Here is an 18218-nt window from a genome sequence, read left to right as displayed (position 1 = left end):
CGGTCGTTTTGAGATCTAGTGCGTCGTTCAGCAGTTGATGCCATGAGCAACTTCACTTCAGGTATTATGACTGGTACGCATGGTCGAAAGTAGAATTTCGGAAGTTCAGAATTGATTTGAAAAGAAAATTCTCATTTTGGAAGCTTTAAGTTGGAAGAATTGACTAAGGTTGGATTTTTGAGTAAATGATCTCGAAATCGGGATTTGAAGGTTCCAACAGGTTTGTATGATGAATTTGGACTTGGGCATATGTCCGGATCGAGTTTTGGATGACCCGGGAGCATTTCAGCGCCTATTGTGGAAGTTGGCATTTTGGAAGAATTTCATAATTTTGGGTTGAGGTGCAATTCAATGTTATCGATGTCCGTTTGGAATTCCGAGTCTAGGAATAGCTCCGTATGGTGATTCTAGTATTGGGAGCGCGTCTGGAAGTGGATTCAGAGGTCCGTAGTCATTTTGGAGTCATTTGGCTAAAGCTAGAAATTTGAAGGTTTTTGAGAAGTTTGACCGGAAGTGAACTTTTTGATATCGGGGTCGGAATCCGATTCCAGAAATTGAAGTAGGTCCGTAATGTCAATTATTACTTGTGTGCAAAATTTGAGGACAATCGGACGTGATTTGATAGGTTTCGGCATCGATTGTAGAAGTTGAAGTTTCAAAGTTCATTAAGTTTGAATTGGGGTGCGATTCATGATTTCGATGTTGTTTGATGTGATTTGAAGGCTTGACTAAGTTTGTAATGTGATTTGGGACGTGTTGGTATAGTTGGTTGAGGTCCCGAGGTCCTCAGGTGTGTCTCAGATCGAATTCGGATGGATATTGGACTTTGAGGAATTGCTGGTTTTTGGGCATCTGGTTTCCTCTTCCGCGATCGCGAAGAAAGGGCCGCGATCGTGAAAAAAGGGCCGCGATCGCGAAGGGTTAAGTGGACTGTTGGGATGTTTACTTTACGCGATCGCGTATAGTAGTTCGCATTCGCGGAGGGTCGAGTTGGAGGTTCTTCGCGTTCGCATCGGGCCCATCGCGAACATGCTGTGTTAATGGGGCTGGCCCGTTTGGTGAAGGTTGTTCTATGCGATTGCATAGCAGGGTTCGCGATCGCGAAAGAGGAAGGGGCTGAGCAATGCGATCGCGTTCTGGGCATCGCGTTTGCGAAAGAGCAACTTTGAGGTAGCTGTTGATTAGCCTTCGTGACCGCGAGTGTATTTCCCCGATCGCGAAGGGGAAAGACCTGGGCAGTGTTCTTTTAAAATCGAGGTTTTGGCTCATTTGCCCTTCATTTCCTCCATGGGAGCCGGTCTTGGAGAGATTTTGGAGCTCCATCTTCATCATCTATGTCAAGGTAAGTAATTCCCACCTATTGAAAGTTAAATACATGGTTTATATAAGGATTTAGACGTGAAAATTTGTAGAAATTTGGAATTTTGAAGAAAAACCTAGAAATTTGTATTTTTGGAATTTGACCACGAATTTGGGTAAGGAATTGTGAACAAATTATATATTTGAGTTCGTAATGCTATGGGTAATGTTTATCTTCGAAAATATTCGGAATCCGGGCACGTGGGCCCGAGGGTGATTTTACCGATTTTTCGAGCGGAGTTGGAAATTGTAGTAAATTGAATTGTTATGCGTATTAGAGTATATTTTCATTGGTTTTCACCTTGTTTGGCTAGTTTTGGAGCGTTGGGCATCGATTTGAGGTGTTAGAGTGGCGTTGGAGCCGGTTATGGAATTTCGGAGCGAGGTAAGTCTCCTTTCGAACCTTGTAAGGGGGAATTAACCCCATAGGTGAACTAAATTATTGTGTGATTCTATTTGTGGGGGCTACATACGCACGAGGTGACGAGAGTCTGTACGTAGCTACTAGCTATGCCTATGTCCGAGTAGTTTTAGGCTCACATCATGCCTTGTTGATATTGTTATTGATTTATGTTTATTGTCTACCTCGAGAGGGAGCGAGATTGAGTTTGCTTATTAAATGATTTGAAAGGAATTGAAATTCAAAAACTTAAGATTTAAAAGGTTTCATTTGGACTTCGTAATTTCGAAAAGGATTGAGTAATGCTATAATAACTTAAGAAATCTATATGTAACCGCGTCGCATGTATATTTCGCGAGCGGGGTAATTTCCTTAAAAGGCTACAAGCTGAATTTCCCATATTTTGAAAAGAATCAAGAAAGAGATATCATCTTAATGTTAAATTTATATTTGACCGCGTCGCAAGTATGATTCGCGAGCGGGGAGATTCCTTAATTTTATATTTGACCGCGTAACACGTATAATTCGCGAGCGGGGTATTTCCTTCTATCACTCTTATGGGATCGGGCCGTTCGCCTCGACAGGATTTATGTACCACACTCTCATGGGAGCGTATCATTTGCCTCGGCAGGTTAATAGATGCATCTATGGTTCGTGTCGTTCGACCCTCAGCAGCGCACAGTTTACTTTTATGTTGGATCGGGTCGCACGCCTCGGTATTTCCTATATATATATATATATATATATATTATTCTCATGGAATCGTGCATAACGTTTGGCAAGAAGCCAGTGTATCTGAGGGTTTTTCCCTGATTTTGATAATGACAACCTCTTTGATGAAATCCACTATATCTATACATATGCTCCGGTTACGGAGGGAACTTGCTAGTTGAGAGCTTGAGTAAATTGTAAAGAGAAAAATTGTACTATGTATTTTATAATTGTTTGTTTCATATATTTACTCTGTCTCATATTCATTCACTTCTTTACTGTACCTGATATTATTGGACCACTATTAAGTGTCGAAGTCGACTCCTCGTCACTACTTCTTCGGGGTTAGGCGGGATACTTACTGGGTACGCGTTGATTTACGTACTCATGCTACACTTGCTACACATTTTTGTGCAGGTACACATATGTTTAGCAGCCCTGTGGCGATTATAGCGGGGACATAGGTGAGTTGCATTCTATACGATGCACCGCAGTCAGCAGAGTCTCCTTCAGAGTATTGTATTTTCCTTCCTGTCCAGGTTGTATTCCGTACAGTTATTGTATTTTATTTCAAATTTCTGAAAAAGTCTCATGCACTTTTGACCGCGTCGCAAGTATGATCCGCGAGCGGGGAGATTCCTTAAATTTATATTTGACCGCGTCGCACGTATGATTCGCGAGCGGGGTATTTCTTTCTACCACTCTTATGGGATCGTGCCGTTCACCTCGGCAGGAGTTATGTACCACACTCTCATGGGAGCGGGTCGTTCGCCTCGGCAGGTTAATATATGTATCTATGGTTTGCGCCGTTCGAGCCTCGGTAGTGCACAGTTTACTTTTATGTTGGATCGGGCCGTATGCCTCGGCAGTACACAGTTTACTTTTATGTTGGATCGGGCCGTACGCCTTGGCATTTCTTATATATATATTATCCTCATGGAATCGTGCATAACATTTGGCAAGAAGCCAGTGTATCTGAGGGTTTTTCCCTGATTTGGGTTATGACAACCTTTTTGATGAAATCCACCATATCTATACATATGCTCCGGTTATGGAAGGGACTTTCAAGTTGAGAGCTTGAGTAAATTGTAAAGAGAAAAATTGTACTACGTATTTTATACTTGTTTGTTTCATATATTTACTCTGTCTCATATTCATTCACTTATTTACTGTACCTGATATTCTTGTACCACTATTAAGTATCGAAGTCGACCTCCGTCACTACTTCTTCGGGGTTAGGCGGGATACTTACTGGGTACGCGTTGATTTACGTACTCATGCTACATTTGCTGCACATTTTTGTGCAGGTACATATATGTTTAGCGGCCTTGTGGGCATAGAGGCGCGATTATGACGGGGACTTAGGTGAGTTGCATTCTATACGATGCACCGCAGCCAGCAGAGTCTCCTTCAGAGTATTGTATTTTCTTTCCTGTCCAAGTTGTATTCCGTACAATTATTGTATTTTATTTTAAATTTCTGAAAAAGTCTCATGCACTTGTGACACCGGGTTCTGGGATGATTATGGGATGTTCACTGTGGGAAATGGAAAACATTGTAATTTATTCTGTAAATTCATCTTTTACTAAATAAATTCAAGTAAATTTACGATTTTAAAAGTATCAAAATGTGGATTTAATTAAGTATTTATTGTAGGCTTGCCTGACAGTGGCGTCCGGCGCCATCACGACCTTTATGGATTTTGGGTCGTGACATTTAGTATTAATTCTTCTATTTTTCATTCATTCATCACTTATAATGCATGACATAGATTAATCGATATAGGTCGAGATATTTTGTTTTTAATATTAATCGATATAGGTCAAAGCATTTTGTTTTTAATATTCATCGATACATCTAAGTAAGTTATAAGTTGATGAATCAATTTACAAATAGATATATTTGATGATGATCAATTATATATACTAATTAGATTATTGCTTCTTCACAAGTTAATCCCCAAAAGAACCCGCCCCTATGGTCCTAGCGCTTCATGTTCTTATATATATACGGCTACACCTATATATATATACACACACACACACATACACACATGCTTTATTGTACTACTTTAACTATATATAGCTTGTTATAGTATATGTTAGTGTATTCATTATTTGTATTACAAAATAAAGTGTTAACGAAATACATTTATATTATTTAGATAGTAAATATTAAAGTGATTCAAAAGTTTGACCAATGTTGACCTAATAACCGACCAATTTTGGTCGGTTATTTTCCAGGAAAAAAAATATACCGACCAAAGTTGGTCGGTAAATGCTTCCTCTGCATTAATCGACCAACTTTGGTCGGTAATCTTAAATATAAATTCTTTAAATTTTATAAAACATTTTAAATAATAATATAATTATTACAATTTAAAAAATTGGGTCCACATTACTGACCAAAGTTGGTCGGTAAATGCTTCCCCTGCATTAACCGACCAACTTTGGTCGGTAATCTTAAATATAAATTCTTTAAATTTTATAAAATATTTTAAATAATAATATAATTATTAAAATTTTAAAAATTGGGTCCACATTACCGACCAAAGTTGGTCGGTAATCAAAAAGTTTATTTGACTAAGCAAGTCTGACCAGCTCGGTCAACTTTTAGACCAATTTACCGACCAACTTTGGTCGGTATGTCATTTAAAAAAAATGTAAAATATATTTTTTATAGTTTCCGTCCATGTTAGACAGTTTTTTGGTCGCTCGTTTTTGACCGACCAACGTTGGTCAGTATGGCTTGATCGGTTTTTAGCGGATTTCTAGTAGTGTCAACCGGCAGCAAGGGAGATGAATGCAGTCTCAGTTTCCAGTAGCAAAAGAAAGGAACACATGGCATAGCAATTACAGGAACCGTCACCTCTTCCCGAACTAGAATGAGTTAGCTTAGAAACAGAGTTGTTAGAACAATATCAGGTGCCAAGATATTTTCAAGTTCCAGAAGAGACGAACGCAACGAAGTCCACGGTGGAGGAACTGGAGCAAGTTGCATTTTTCGAGTAATTCCTAGAAAGAAAATTCCATTGGGGGACAGGACTGCACCTGGAGCTCAGGTTTGGTTTTATTGAATTCCTTAAATTTAATGCTGATTGTTTTGCATGGTCGAACGAGGATATGACAGGTATCCCGACAGAAATAGCTATGCAGAAGCTGAGTTTGGATCCCAACATACCTCCGGTAAGGCAGAAGAAACACCCTATTGTCGAGGCCAGGAATAAATTCGTCAAAGAAGAGGTAACCCGCTTACTTAAAATCGGTTCGGTCCGAGAGGTAAGATATCCGGACTGGCTAGCCAATGTGGTAGTAGTTCCTAAGAAGAACAATAAATTTCGCATGTGCGTAGACTATAAAGATCTTAATAAGGCGTGCCTGAAAGACTCGTTCCCACTGCCAAATATCGATCAAATGATTGATGGACTGGGAACGAGTTGATGAGTTTCCTTGATACTTATTCCGGGTACAACCAAATTAAGATGAACCCGGAAGATCAGGAAAAAACTTAGTTTAGAACGAATTTCGGTACATATTGTTACAATGTAATGCCCTTCGGGTTGAAAAACGCTGGAGCCACTTATCAACGGCTCATAAATAAGATGTTTGAAAAGCAAATAGGAAAGACCAAGGAAGTTTATATAGACGATATGCTCGTTAAGTCTTTGAATGCAGATAACTACCTTAAGCATTTACAAGAAACATTCGACATCCTGGGGAAGCATAACATGAAACTTAACCCCGAGAAGTGCGCGTTCGGGGTCAGTTCTGGTAAGTTCCTGATATTTCTGGTCTCACAAAGGTGAATTGAGGTAAACCTCGACAAAATCAAGGCCATAGAGTATATCTCGAATCAATTGTCAAACGCAAAGGAAGTCCAAAGGCTCACAGGAAGATTAGCAGCTTTGAGCATGTTCATTTCCCAGTCATCGAAAAAATGTCATCACTTCTTCACACTGCTCAAAAAGAAGAATAATTTCGAATGGACACCGGAGTGCCAGGAGGCTCTAAAGGGATCCGAAGAAGTACTTATCAAGCCCTCCATTGCTTTCAAAACCAAAAGAAGGTGAAATACTACTAGTCTACCTCGCGGTTTCAGAAATTGCGGTAAGTGCGGTTTTAGTCCGGAAGGATGAAGGTACATAATTTCCCATTTATTACGTTAGCAAAGTTTTAACGGGAGCAGAAACTCGCTACCCACATTTGGAAAAAATGGCCTTATCTCTCGTAGTTGCAACTCGGAAGTTGAGGCCCTACTTCCAATGTCACCTGATAGCCGTGGTGACTACTTTTCCTTTGCGGAACATCCTCCATAAACCAGAGCTCTCGGGCAGATTGGCCAAATGGGCCGTCAAAATGAGTGAGTTCGACATAGAATATAAACCAAGGACTGCAATTAAGTTTCAAGTCTTGGCTGACTTCGTGGCCGATTTCAGTCCGGGACTACTGCCTCTGGCAACCAAGGAGGAAATAATGATTTCGGAATCGACATCAAGGGTCTGGAACTTATTTACGGATGAAGCTTCCAACATAAAGGGGTCTAGACTCGGAATAGTCTTAATCACGCCTTCGGGGGAGACCCTAGGCAAGCCATCAGTACGGCCCCTTTAACTAACAATGAAGCAGAGTATGAAGCTTTGATTAGAGGGCTCGTATTGGACCAGGGACTTGATTCCAAGGTGATCGAAATTAAATGTGACTCGCAACTGGTGGTAAATCAGGTCTACGGGATCCTTAATACCAAAGAAGAATATATGAAACAATACATGGTAAAGGTCCAGGCTCTTTTGGCGCGATTCTGGGAGTGGTCAATCACTCACAACGCCGAAGCGGATGCATTAGCAAACTTAGGATTGTCGATGAAAATAAAGGGATCGGAATCCGATATGGTAGTACAACTGATGAGCTTGGTCCTGGATACGGATGGTTACTATGAGGTAAATTCGACTAGTCTGGTCTGGGATTGGAGAGATGAAATAATCAATTATCTCAAGCACGGGAAGTTGCCTAAAGGCCCCAAAGCATCACGGGATATGCGAAAATCACTCGGGTGCAGATTCTTTTGTGATGAAGTTGGTACGAGCAGGATATTACTGGCCTCGCATGGAACAAGATGCCAAAGACTTCGTAGGAAAATGTAATAAGTACCAATGCTATGCACCACTCGTACACTAACCAGTAGAACCCTTACATTCGGTTCTGTCCCCATGGCCATTCATGAAATTGGGGATAGACATTGTCGGACCGCTGCCACCGTCTCCCGGAAAGGTAAGGTTTCTTTTAATTTTGACTGACTATTTTTCTAAATGGGTGGAGGCAGATCCTTATCAGAAGATTGTAGAACTCGAAGTGGTCGATTTCCTGTGGGAAAATATAATTTGAGGTTCGGAATACCAAAAGAGATAGCATGCGATAATGGGCCACAATTTATTGATGCAAAAGTTACAAAATTCCTCGAAGATTTGAAGATAAAAAGGATCACATCTTCTCTTTATCATCCAAGCGCAAACGGTCAAGCAGAGTCAACAAACAAAGTGATTATTCAAAATCTCAAAAAAATGTTGGAAGCAGCAAAGGGCAAATGTCCCGAAGAATTGCCCGGAGTTATATGGGCCTACTGAACAATGGCCAAATCGAGTACAGGAGAAATTCCTTTTTTCCTCGTGTATGGTGCTGAAGCCCTAATCCTGGTGGAAGTAGGTGAACCCACTTTGAGATATTTTCGGGCAGATGAAGAATCAAACAACGAAGCGATGTTAATCAACTTGGAACTGCTCGAAGAACGCAGGGACTTGGCACATGTATGAATGGTAGCTCAAAAGTAGAGAATGGAGCGATATTATAATCGAAGAGCCAACTTCCGTTATTTCAAAGTAGGAGACTTGGTTTTGAGGAAAGTAACCCAAAATACCCGGGAGCTCAATGTGGGAAGGTCCCTACCGAATTTCAGCTATCACTGGGAAATGTTCATATGAGTTGGAGAACCAGAATGGAGACAAGTTCCCTAGAAACTGGAACGTGGCACACCTTAAAAGATATTATTGCTGATGAACGTTAATCAAGCGGAAAGTATGTGCTGCACTCTTTTTCCCTTCGTTCAGTTTTTGTCCCAATTAGGTTTTTCTAACAAGGTTTTTAATGAGGCAGCGACAGAAAGCATACTACGAAGACAGCAACAATAAGACCTTTGATAGGAAGGCAAACAATCAAGCTTCCACTCAGGGACGATTAGATAATCTTTGGTTCGATAGGAAATTCCCACTGGGAAGTTAAGTTTGCTACCGAACAGAGGTTACCCGATTGTTCATGAGCACAAACCACTAGAGGACTGTTAGGTATTCTTTCGCTCGATAGCATGGATTCCTAAGGGGAAGTAAGGTATGTTGCCAAGTGAAGGATTACCTAGCAATTCATTAGTGGAATCTTTGAAGATACAATACTTCCACTGTTCCAATTCGCACTCTTCGCACTCGAACGCTGGGGGGTGGGAATGATATGAGAATACGGCAACAATGACTGTCACGTCAATCGGGGACAGAACATCTGAAAACTAAACGCATCATCGGGACCGGGGATTGCGCAGCCAGCCCCGTAGACACATGTTGTAAAAGATAGCCACAAGTAATGGAAATTTCTTTTCAGCATATCAAATGCTTATATATTTTTTGAAAATAGAAGGAATAAAATGAAATCCTTTTGTTTTTATCTTGTTTCTTGTCTGAACGATGAATAAACTTTGTCATTTGAAAGTTAAGTAAGTACTTTAAATGTTAGTGCCGTAATGAACAAGAGACATCCTCTTCAAGAGCACCGTAAACATAAGAGGGCCCTCTCTTATAAAAACCCTCACGTTAAAGGGTTGGTTCCGGAAGAATTTATGTCCGGAATCTAAAATGCCATCGGGGAAAAATATACCCGAAGTTGCATACGAAAAGGACGCAAAAAGTAAAATTTTGCAAATACTTATAGAAACCCTCACCTAAAAGGGATAATACTCAGAACCAAAGTGCTTCAAGGAAAGTACATTCGAGACCACATATAGTAAAGTGTGAACATGAAAACGTGCGTAGAACTCTTGAGCAAATGCAAAGATTAAAGACTTCCATGAATATTCAAACAAAAGTAAGACTCAAACGATACTTGAGCAAAAATATGTCTTTATTTACAATAACGTGCCAAAATGGTAAAAGTACAAAATGGGAAAAAGAAAGGAAAAGCTAAACTGCAGCATCTCTGGAACCAGGAGAAAGAGAAGTGTCTGCACTCCCGAAAAATATAGGCGAGTCCACCGATGGCTCAACATTTTCACCAGTTTGATCTTCAGCATCATCGCCTTATGATCCCTCTTCAGTTTACGAAAACTCAAAATCAAAACCAGAATAACCAGGAGCATCAGGCTGCGCCGGGAGTCCATTCTTAGCAGCCAACTCAAGCTCTCGGGCCTTAGCAATTTCGGCATCAACGTCAATGATACCAGCTTTGGCCTCTTCCAAGGTTTTTCTCCTCATGTTATACATGGAATAAGTTTTTTCAACAACGAGGGAAGCCGCTCAGCGCTTAAGTTCTTTTTTAAGTTGGGTAACCTCGATAGAAAGGTTTTCCCGGGCGGACCTAGCAGATTTGAGGCTGATGTCGAGGTCGCAGACAGTTGAACTAAAGAACCTATTATGCTCGATAGTTTTCCTGTACTTCTCTTCTAGCTGGGCATGTTTCACCCCCACAGCAGCAAGTTCTTCAATTTTGGAGTTCAAGGCTGCCTCCAAGTTAATCATTCTTTCAGCGGAGGCAACCTCACGATCGGTTGCAGCAAGAACGCGTCCTGGACTTCAACCCATTTGGCCTTGGCTTCATCAGATCTAACCCTCAGTGGACCAATCTCTTGGCTAAGGGTTACCACTTCTTGCTCGCTCTGCTGCAAACGGGCCTCCAAAACAATGGCCTCAGTAGCTTTGGTTTCCAGTTCCGAGAGGCGGAGAATAGTTTGGTCTCGTTCCACCAAAAGTTGATTCCGTTCAGAAGTAAGTTCTTCCTTTTCACGAATCAACCTTTGAAGGCCCTCAGAAGCAAGAAAGTTGGCCTACAAGACAAGAAGAAGCAAAACTGAGAATACATTCATACAAAAGTATAAGAAGTAATTAAGGAAGAAAATAACATACCGCTGCGGCGTTATGCATGACATTGTTCAACAAGCACTCTCCCGAGAGTGCCTGAATCTTTTCCCAGTCTTTTTTTGAAGCTAAAGGCTTGAGATAGTTAGCAAGCTCAACCGGCCGGGATGGGAATTTGCATCCGGTAGAGACCGAAAGAGTAACGTTCCTCCTCTTTTGTGGATCTTCAGAAGGGGCAGCATAATTTTGCCCCATATTCCCATGAACTGGGGACTATGGAAGAGGAACACCTTTTTCATGGTCAGGTGCGGCCGATGGAGGTGATGTAGAACCTGCTAGTGTAAGAGTGGATGAAGATGGAAATGATGTAGCGGTTGCTGGTGTTGGTGAAGGTGGAGATGAAGCTGATGGAGTTGAAGAATGAGAAGCAGCTTCATCAAATGCAGTGCCGGCTGTTGGATGCTTGCCAACCAAAGACGGCAAGGACCCGGTACTCAGCCCCGTAGCACCGGTTACAGCAATTGGGGCCCGAAAATGGGAGTTGGCATATTCTACCAGATCAGATTCTTCCCAAAGTGCCGAGACATCATCTTCAGTTGATCTAACTATCATAATAGGTCGAGCATCCTGTTGAGATGATGAGGATCGTCGCCTTCTATGTAAAGAAGCTCCCTCATCAACAACTTCTTCATCATCATCAATCATCACGATGTCTATGATCGGCCCGGAAGGAGGACCAGTCGTCATCGCCACCGAAGATGACTCGGGGACATCAGTCTTTGTCCTCTTATTATTTTCCCCGGCCGCGGAGGAACGTTTTCTATTTGGTTGCTTATCCTCCAGCTGGGGACTCCGTAAAGAAGTGTTTGCGCTCAAAACAGGCCCAGAGATACCTGTTCGAGTAAGTGCTTCCTGAAGCAGCCTCGCTGCATCAGTAGGATCAGCCAAAACATCCTCCTCGGGGACAGCAACAGAGCCCGCTGGTAGACCTAATTTCATGAACAAGTCAGAAGGGTTCAAACAAGTTCTTCATAATGGAAGCAATGTAAATTAAAATTACCATGATTTTTGTCCTTCCACCCGTATTTAAGGGCTAGTTCTTTCCATAAACGAGTTTCGGGCATTGTGACATCCAAGATCTTTTGAACCCACCGGTCCAATCCTTCCACCACCGGTGGGATCCATCGAGTTACTGAAACTTGCAAAGAGTGAAGAGTTGATACGACCATAAAGGAATATCTAGTAAAAATAAATACAAAACAAAGAGCTTACGAGTGCGGTTCCAAGCTGCCGGAAAGGATGAAGCCATTGTCGGAATGATGTCATTGGTGGCAATTACAACGAACCGTTATATCCACCCACAATCGTTGTCATCATCCATGCTAGACAGCAAAGCATGGTGGCCATGTTTGCAAAGGTTTATCATTCCCCTGCGGAAGATTTTGGGGGAATAGAGATTCATCATATGAGCTAAGGTTAGCTCCTTTCTAGTTTCCTGGCAGAAGCGTCGAAGACAGGCGACCGTCCTCCACACTGAAGGACTTACTTGTGCCAAAAACACTTGGTAGCGAAGGCAAAACTCCGCAATCACGGAATCAAGCTCTTCACTCAAAGAAAATGCATCCAAAGTAAAGAGATACATGTAAAAGTATATAAAACTTTCCTTGGGAAGGGTCACTCGCTCCGATAGATCAGGAGCGATGATATCCAACTCATGACAGCGACAGTCTTCCTTCACAACAGGAATACTGGAAGGATGAATAGAAGAAGGGTACTTACTAACAGCCCATCTACGAGGGTTAGCAGTAGGAAATTTCTCTTTAAGGTCCTTTGTGGTACTGACTTTTCTTGGGATGATGGAACCCACCGTTGAAGGAATAGAGTCCTCGGTTTTGTTCTTGTTCTTTGTAGAACCAGCACGCTTAGAGGAAAAAGTCATTGAAAAAGAAGAAGGAAAAGGTTTTGTGTTTGAAGAGAACTAGAGAAAGAATGAAAAACAAAGATGCAAATCAGGAGCTCGGGAAATTATGAAACGCAAAGGAAAAGAATGTGGCGTATAAGTAAAATTTTGGCGGCTAAATTCATGGCCATGATTACCTCGATAATCGGCAAAAGTTGTGCTGAATCATGGGATGACGCATGTTTGGGGCATTAAATGCGGAGAGACACGCGTCTAATCAACTGTTAGGAACCTTCAGAGGAAGGGTGAATCAACAGGAATAGTGAATACGGTAAAGAAAAATGCACGGCATCACCCTTCGTGCTTTTACTCTCAATCTCACCATAAAATTAATAGAAATGACACGGCATCACCCTTAGTGCTTTTACTCTCAAATCATGGCACGGAATCACCCTTCGTGCATTAACACTCACAATATGGCACGACATCACCTTTCGTGCATTAATACTCACAATATAGCATGGCATCACCCTTCGTGCATTAACACTCACAAAATATGGTACGGCATCACCCTTCGTGCATTAACACTCACAATATGGAACGGCATCACCCTTCGTGCATTAACATTCTCCCTTACCTTAATGCAACGCATAAATAACAACAGGGAGATAGAATAACAAGTACCAACCTTAATTCAACATTTGGTTCCATAATATCAATCTCAACTTTGAAATAAAAACTCAATTATCACCAGAAAATTCCGTAAACATGATAGAAATGATAATTTGAACAACACTAGTATAACACGTAACAATTTGGCATAGGAATGAGACAATATCAGAAAAATAGAGAAACATGGAAAAATAGGTAAATTGGCGGCGCATAGGTACTCGTCACCTCACATATACGCCGCTCACATGAATTTCACTTAGCAAATAATCTAAGGTTCCTAATTCCCTCAAGATAGGGCTAGACACAACACTTACCTCACTTCGAAGGCCACTTAATTCTCAATCACAACTTTTCCTTTGGAATTTACCTCCAAACCACCCGTATCTATTCAAAAATGACTCAATAATATCAAATATTGCTAAAGGAATCAATTATATTGCACAAATTAAATTTCCCAATTTTTCCTCCAAAAAGTCGAAAAATCGACCCCGGGCCCGCTTGGTCAAAACCCAAGGTTCGAACCAAAATCCTTTTACCCATTCACCCTCGATCCCGAATATGTAATTAGTTTTGGAATCCGACCTCAAATTGAGGTCTAAATCCCCAAATTCCCGAAATCCCTAGTTTCTACCCTAACCCCTAATTCTACCATGAAACTCTAGATTTTTAGGTTGAATCCTAGTAAAATGAAGTAAAAGATTGAAAGAAATGAGTTAAGGAATACTTACCTATGATTTGGGGAAGAAAATATCTTTGAGAAATCGCCCTAGGCCTCCTACCCTTTTGAAAACAAGAAGAAAAATGACTGAAATTCGAAATAAATGCTCACTGCCCAGCAACCTTCGCACCTGCAGTGCTTTGGTCGCACCTGCGCATCCGCATATGCGGACGGATTATGCGCTTCTACGGAGAAGTGCTGGGCCAACTGGGGCCGCACCTGCAGACAGGGTTCCGCTTCTGCGGTCCCGCTCATGCGGAGAAAAGTCCGCATCTGCGGAAAAATGAAGTCCAAGCCTGGGTCGCATCTGCGGGGCTTTCGCTCGCACCTGTGACCAAAGGTTCGCAAGTGCGGGCACACCAGATTTGGTGTACCAGCAGCCTTGTTGAGGTTTGAACTCAACTCGCGCATCGCCCGAATGGCACCCGAGCCCTCGGGGCTCCAAACCAAACATGCACGCAAGTCTAAAAATATCATACGGACTTGCTCGCGTGATCAAATCGCCAAAATAACACCTAGAACTCTAAATTTAGCACCGAATCAAATGAAATTCTCAAGAACACTTTAAAATTTCTATTTTCTCAACTGGACGTCCGAATCACGTCAAATCAATTCCGTTTCTCACCAAATTTCACAGACATATCTTAAATATCATAATGAACCTGTACCGGGCTCCGAAACCAAAATACGGACCCGATACTAACAATTCCAAATATCAATCAATTCTTAAAAATAAATAATTTCCAAACTTTTAATTTTCATCAAAAATTCATAACTCAAGCTAGGGACCTCCGAATTTGATTTCGGGCATACGCCCAGGTCCCATAATTCGATACGGACCTACCGGGACCATTAAAGCACGAATCCGGGCCCGTTTACCAAAATGTTGATCGAAGTCAACTAAAATCAACCTTTAAGGCAAAATTTTTTATTTTCATTAGTTTTCAACATAAAAACTTTCCGAAAACCTGCCCGGACTGTGCACACAAATCGAGGAGGGAAAAATATGAGATTTTTAAGGCTTAAGAGCACATATTCGAGTTCTAAAATATAAGATGACATTTTGGGTCATCACAGCGTATGCCCGGAATCAAATTCCAAGGTCCTTAGCCCGAGATATAAAATTTTGATGAAAAATTAAAAGTTTAAGTTCAAATAGTGACCAGATGTCTAATTATGTGAAAATGACCCTGGAATAGAATTTTAATGATTCCAACAGCTCCGTGTGGTGATTTTGGAATTAGGAGCATGTTCAGAATTTTATTTGGAAGTCCGTAGTTAAATTAGGCTTGAAATGGCTAAAAACAAGAATTTAAGTTTGGAAGTTTGACAGAGGAGTTGACTTTTTGATACCGGAGTCGGAATCCAGTTCCGAAAATTTTCATAGCTCCGTTATGTTCCCAAAAATCGAGACCCATGATCGAAGCCATGATCGAGGCCGAGGATCGAAGCCACGATCGAGGCCATGATCGAGGCCGAGGATCAAGGCCATGATCGAGGCCATGGATCGAGGCCATGGATCGAGGGCTGCCTGGGCAGAATTATAAAAGAGGGCATTCGTCGCATTCGCCATTTTTAACAAATTGGAGCTTGAGCAGAGGCGATTTTTGATAGATTTTCAAGGAAAAGACATTGGGGTAAGTGATTCTAACTTGGATTTGGTCTATAAACATAAATATATCATTGTTCTCATCATTTAATTAGTGTTTTGAGGTTGAAATTTTGGAAATTTTTAGAAATCTAATAGAAACGAATTTTTGAGATTTCATTATCGATTCGGAGTCGGATTGGAGTGAAACTGGTATGGTTGGACTCATAATTTAATGGGTTGTCGGATTTCGTAACTTTCACCAGATTTCGAGATGTGGGCCCCACGGGCGAATATTTAATTAATTTCGGGATTTTTATTAAAAATGTAGTATTTTCTTATAGAATTGATTCCTATAATTTTTAGTGATTGTATCGAATCATTTTTGGCTAGATTCGAGCCAGATAGAGTTGAATAATCGTGAAAAAGGCCTTCTAGTGGATTAAATTGGAGCAAGACGAGGTAAGTCTCTTGTCTGATCTTGTGAGGAGGAAATTACCTCATAGGTGATTAAATTATATAATTCTTGCTAATTGTGGGGGCTACATACGCACGAGGTGACGAGAGTCCGTGCGTAGCTACTATTAATGCTAAAGTCCGGGTAGTTTAGGACTCAAAGCATGCATTACTTGTGTAAATTATATTCTTTGATTAATTAATATTAATTGATATATATGAATATATTGTGAATTGTTAGATAAAGATATTAAAGGATGGAAATCTCATATGCTTGATTTTCTGTTTAAATCAATTAATTGTTAAAAGAAATTATTCTTCCTCCCGAATTTATCTTATAATAAATATACTCTCCTTCTGGAGGCACATAAGAAAATGTCCTCCTTTCTTGTGGAGTGGGCCGAACGCCTCGGAAGGATAGATGCATCTATGGATCGCGCCGCACGTCCCTCGGTAGTGTACACGACACTCTGGATCGGCCCGTACGACCTCGACAAAAATTGTGCTTAATAATAATAATAATTACACGATACTTTGACGGTTTATTGCAACTTGTAAAACTATTTGATAAATTGAAAATCCATTGAAATTCAATTGCATCTTGTAAAGTTATTTGATAAATTAGAATTTTATTGAAATTGAAGGATTTAATATATATATATTGAGAATTGTTGCATTTTGAAGGAATTTAATTATTTCTGTTGGTTAAATAAATTATTATCATATTCTATGAATCATGCTGATTTAAATATTCTAGTTTTAATTCAATTATTATTATTGACCCATAGTGAGTGTCAAAGTCGGCCATCTCGTCTCTACCACTTCGAGATTAGGCTTGATACTTACTGGGTACACGTTGTTTACGTACTCATACTACACTTGCTGCACTTTTTGTGCAAGATCTGAGACAAGTACTAGTGGAGGACCTATCATCACATATCCACGTCATCCCGAGGCATAGTGGTGAGCTGCCTTTCTGAGTCGTTCTGCAGCTACCAATGTCTCTTTTTATATTTATATTTGTAATGACCCGACTTGTCGTTTTAAGAATTTAAGCCCCGCCTTGCGACATAAGACCCTTAGAAGCTTATTATTATGTGTATTGACTTGCGTGCATGGTTGAATTCAGTTACAGGATGATTTAGAGTAATTTGGGACACTTGGTCCCCAAAACGGAAGCTTAAGTCTTAGGATTTTTACCATGGTCGGAACTGTGTGAAGACGACTCCGGAATGGAATTTTGATGATGCCAATAGCTCCGTATGGTGATTATGGACTTAGGAGCGTGTCCGAAAAATTATTTGGAGGTCCGGAGAGGAATTTGGCTTGAAATAGCGAAAGATGAATTTTTGAAAAGTTTGACCGGGGGGTTGACTTTTTGATATCGGGGCCGAAATCCGATTCTGGAAATTGGAATAGCTTCGTTATGTCAATTATGACTTGTGTGCAAAATTTGAAGTCATTCTAGATTGATTTGATGTGTTTCGGCACAAGATATAGAATTTGAAATTTCAAAGTTCATTAGGCTTGAATTGGGGTATGATTCGTGACTTTGATGTTGTTTGATATGATTTGAGGCCTCGATCAGGTTCATGTTATGTATTGGGACTGGTTGGTACGATTGGATGGGGTCCCGGGGGCCTCGGGTTTTATTCGGGGTGGTTCCGGACCAAGTTTGGGTGTTTTGATGCTGCTGGTTGCTAGTTCTGGTGTTGTTCTTTGCGTTCGCGAGAAACCTCTCGCATTCACGAAGAAGGATTTTGCTATTAGGACTTTGTTCTTCGCGTTCGCGAAGAGGTTCTCGCGTTCACGAAGAAGGAAATTTTGCTGTTCGTCATCTGATTTTAGAGGCTCATATCTCGTAATCTATACAGAATTTGGAGATGATCAAAAAATGAAAGTTATAGCCCTTTGTGTCTAGTTTTCAGAAAGATAAACCATTTGTCAGTTGGTGTTGTGTACAAAACGTTATGGTGGATACACTATAGGCTGTCCGGGAAGAGTTTGGAAATCTCTGTTGCACAGGGCTGACTTTGGAAGCTTATATCTCGTAATCTATAAGGAATTGGGAGATGAGTAACAAATAAAAGTTATAGCCCTTGGAGTCTAGGTTTCATAAAGTCAAACCATTCATCTTTTGGAGTTTTGTACCAAATGTTTTGACCATTATACTAAAGGCTGTCTGAGAAGAGTTTGAAAATGACTTTTGAAGAATTTGTTCATCGCGAATGCGAGGGGAGTCTCGCGAACACGAAGAACAAATCCCTAGGCAGCAAAATAAATTCCAAATTCATGTCATTCTTCCAT

Source organism: Nicotiana tomentosiformis, chromosome 8 (genome assembly GCF_000390325.3).
Source record: "Nicotiana tomentosiformis chromosome 8, ASM39032v3, whole genome shotgun sequence".
Classification (NCBI taxonomy): domain Eukaryota; kingdom Viridiplantae; phylum Streptophyta; class Magnoliopsida; order Solanales; family Solanaceae; genus Nicotiana; species Nicotiana tomentosiformis.
This window is presented reverse-complemented; position numbering follows the sequence as displayed.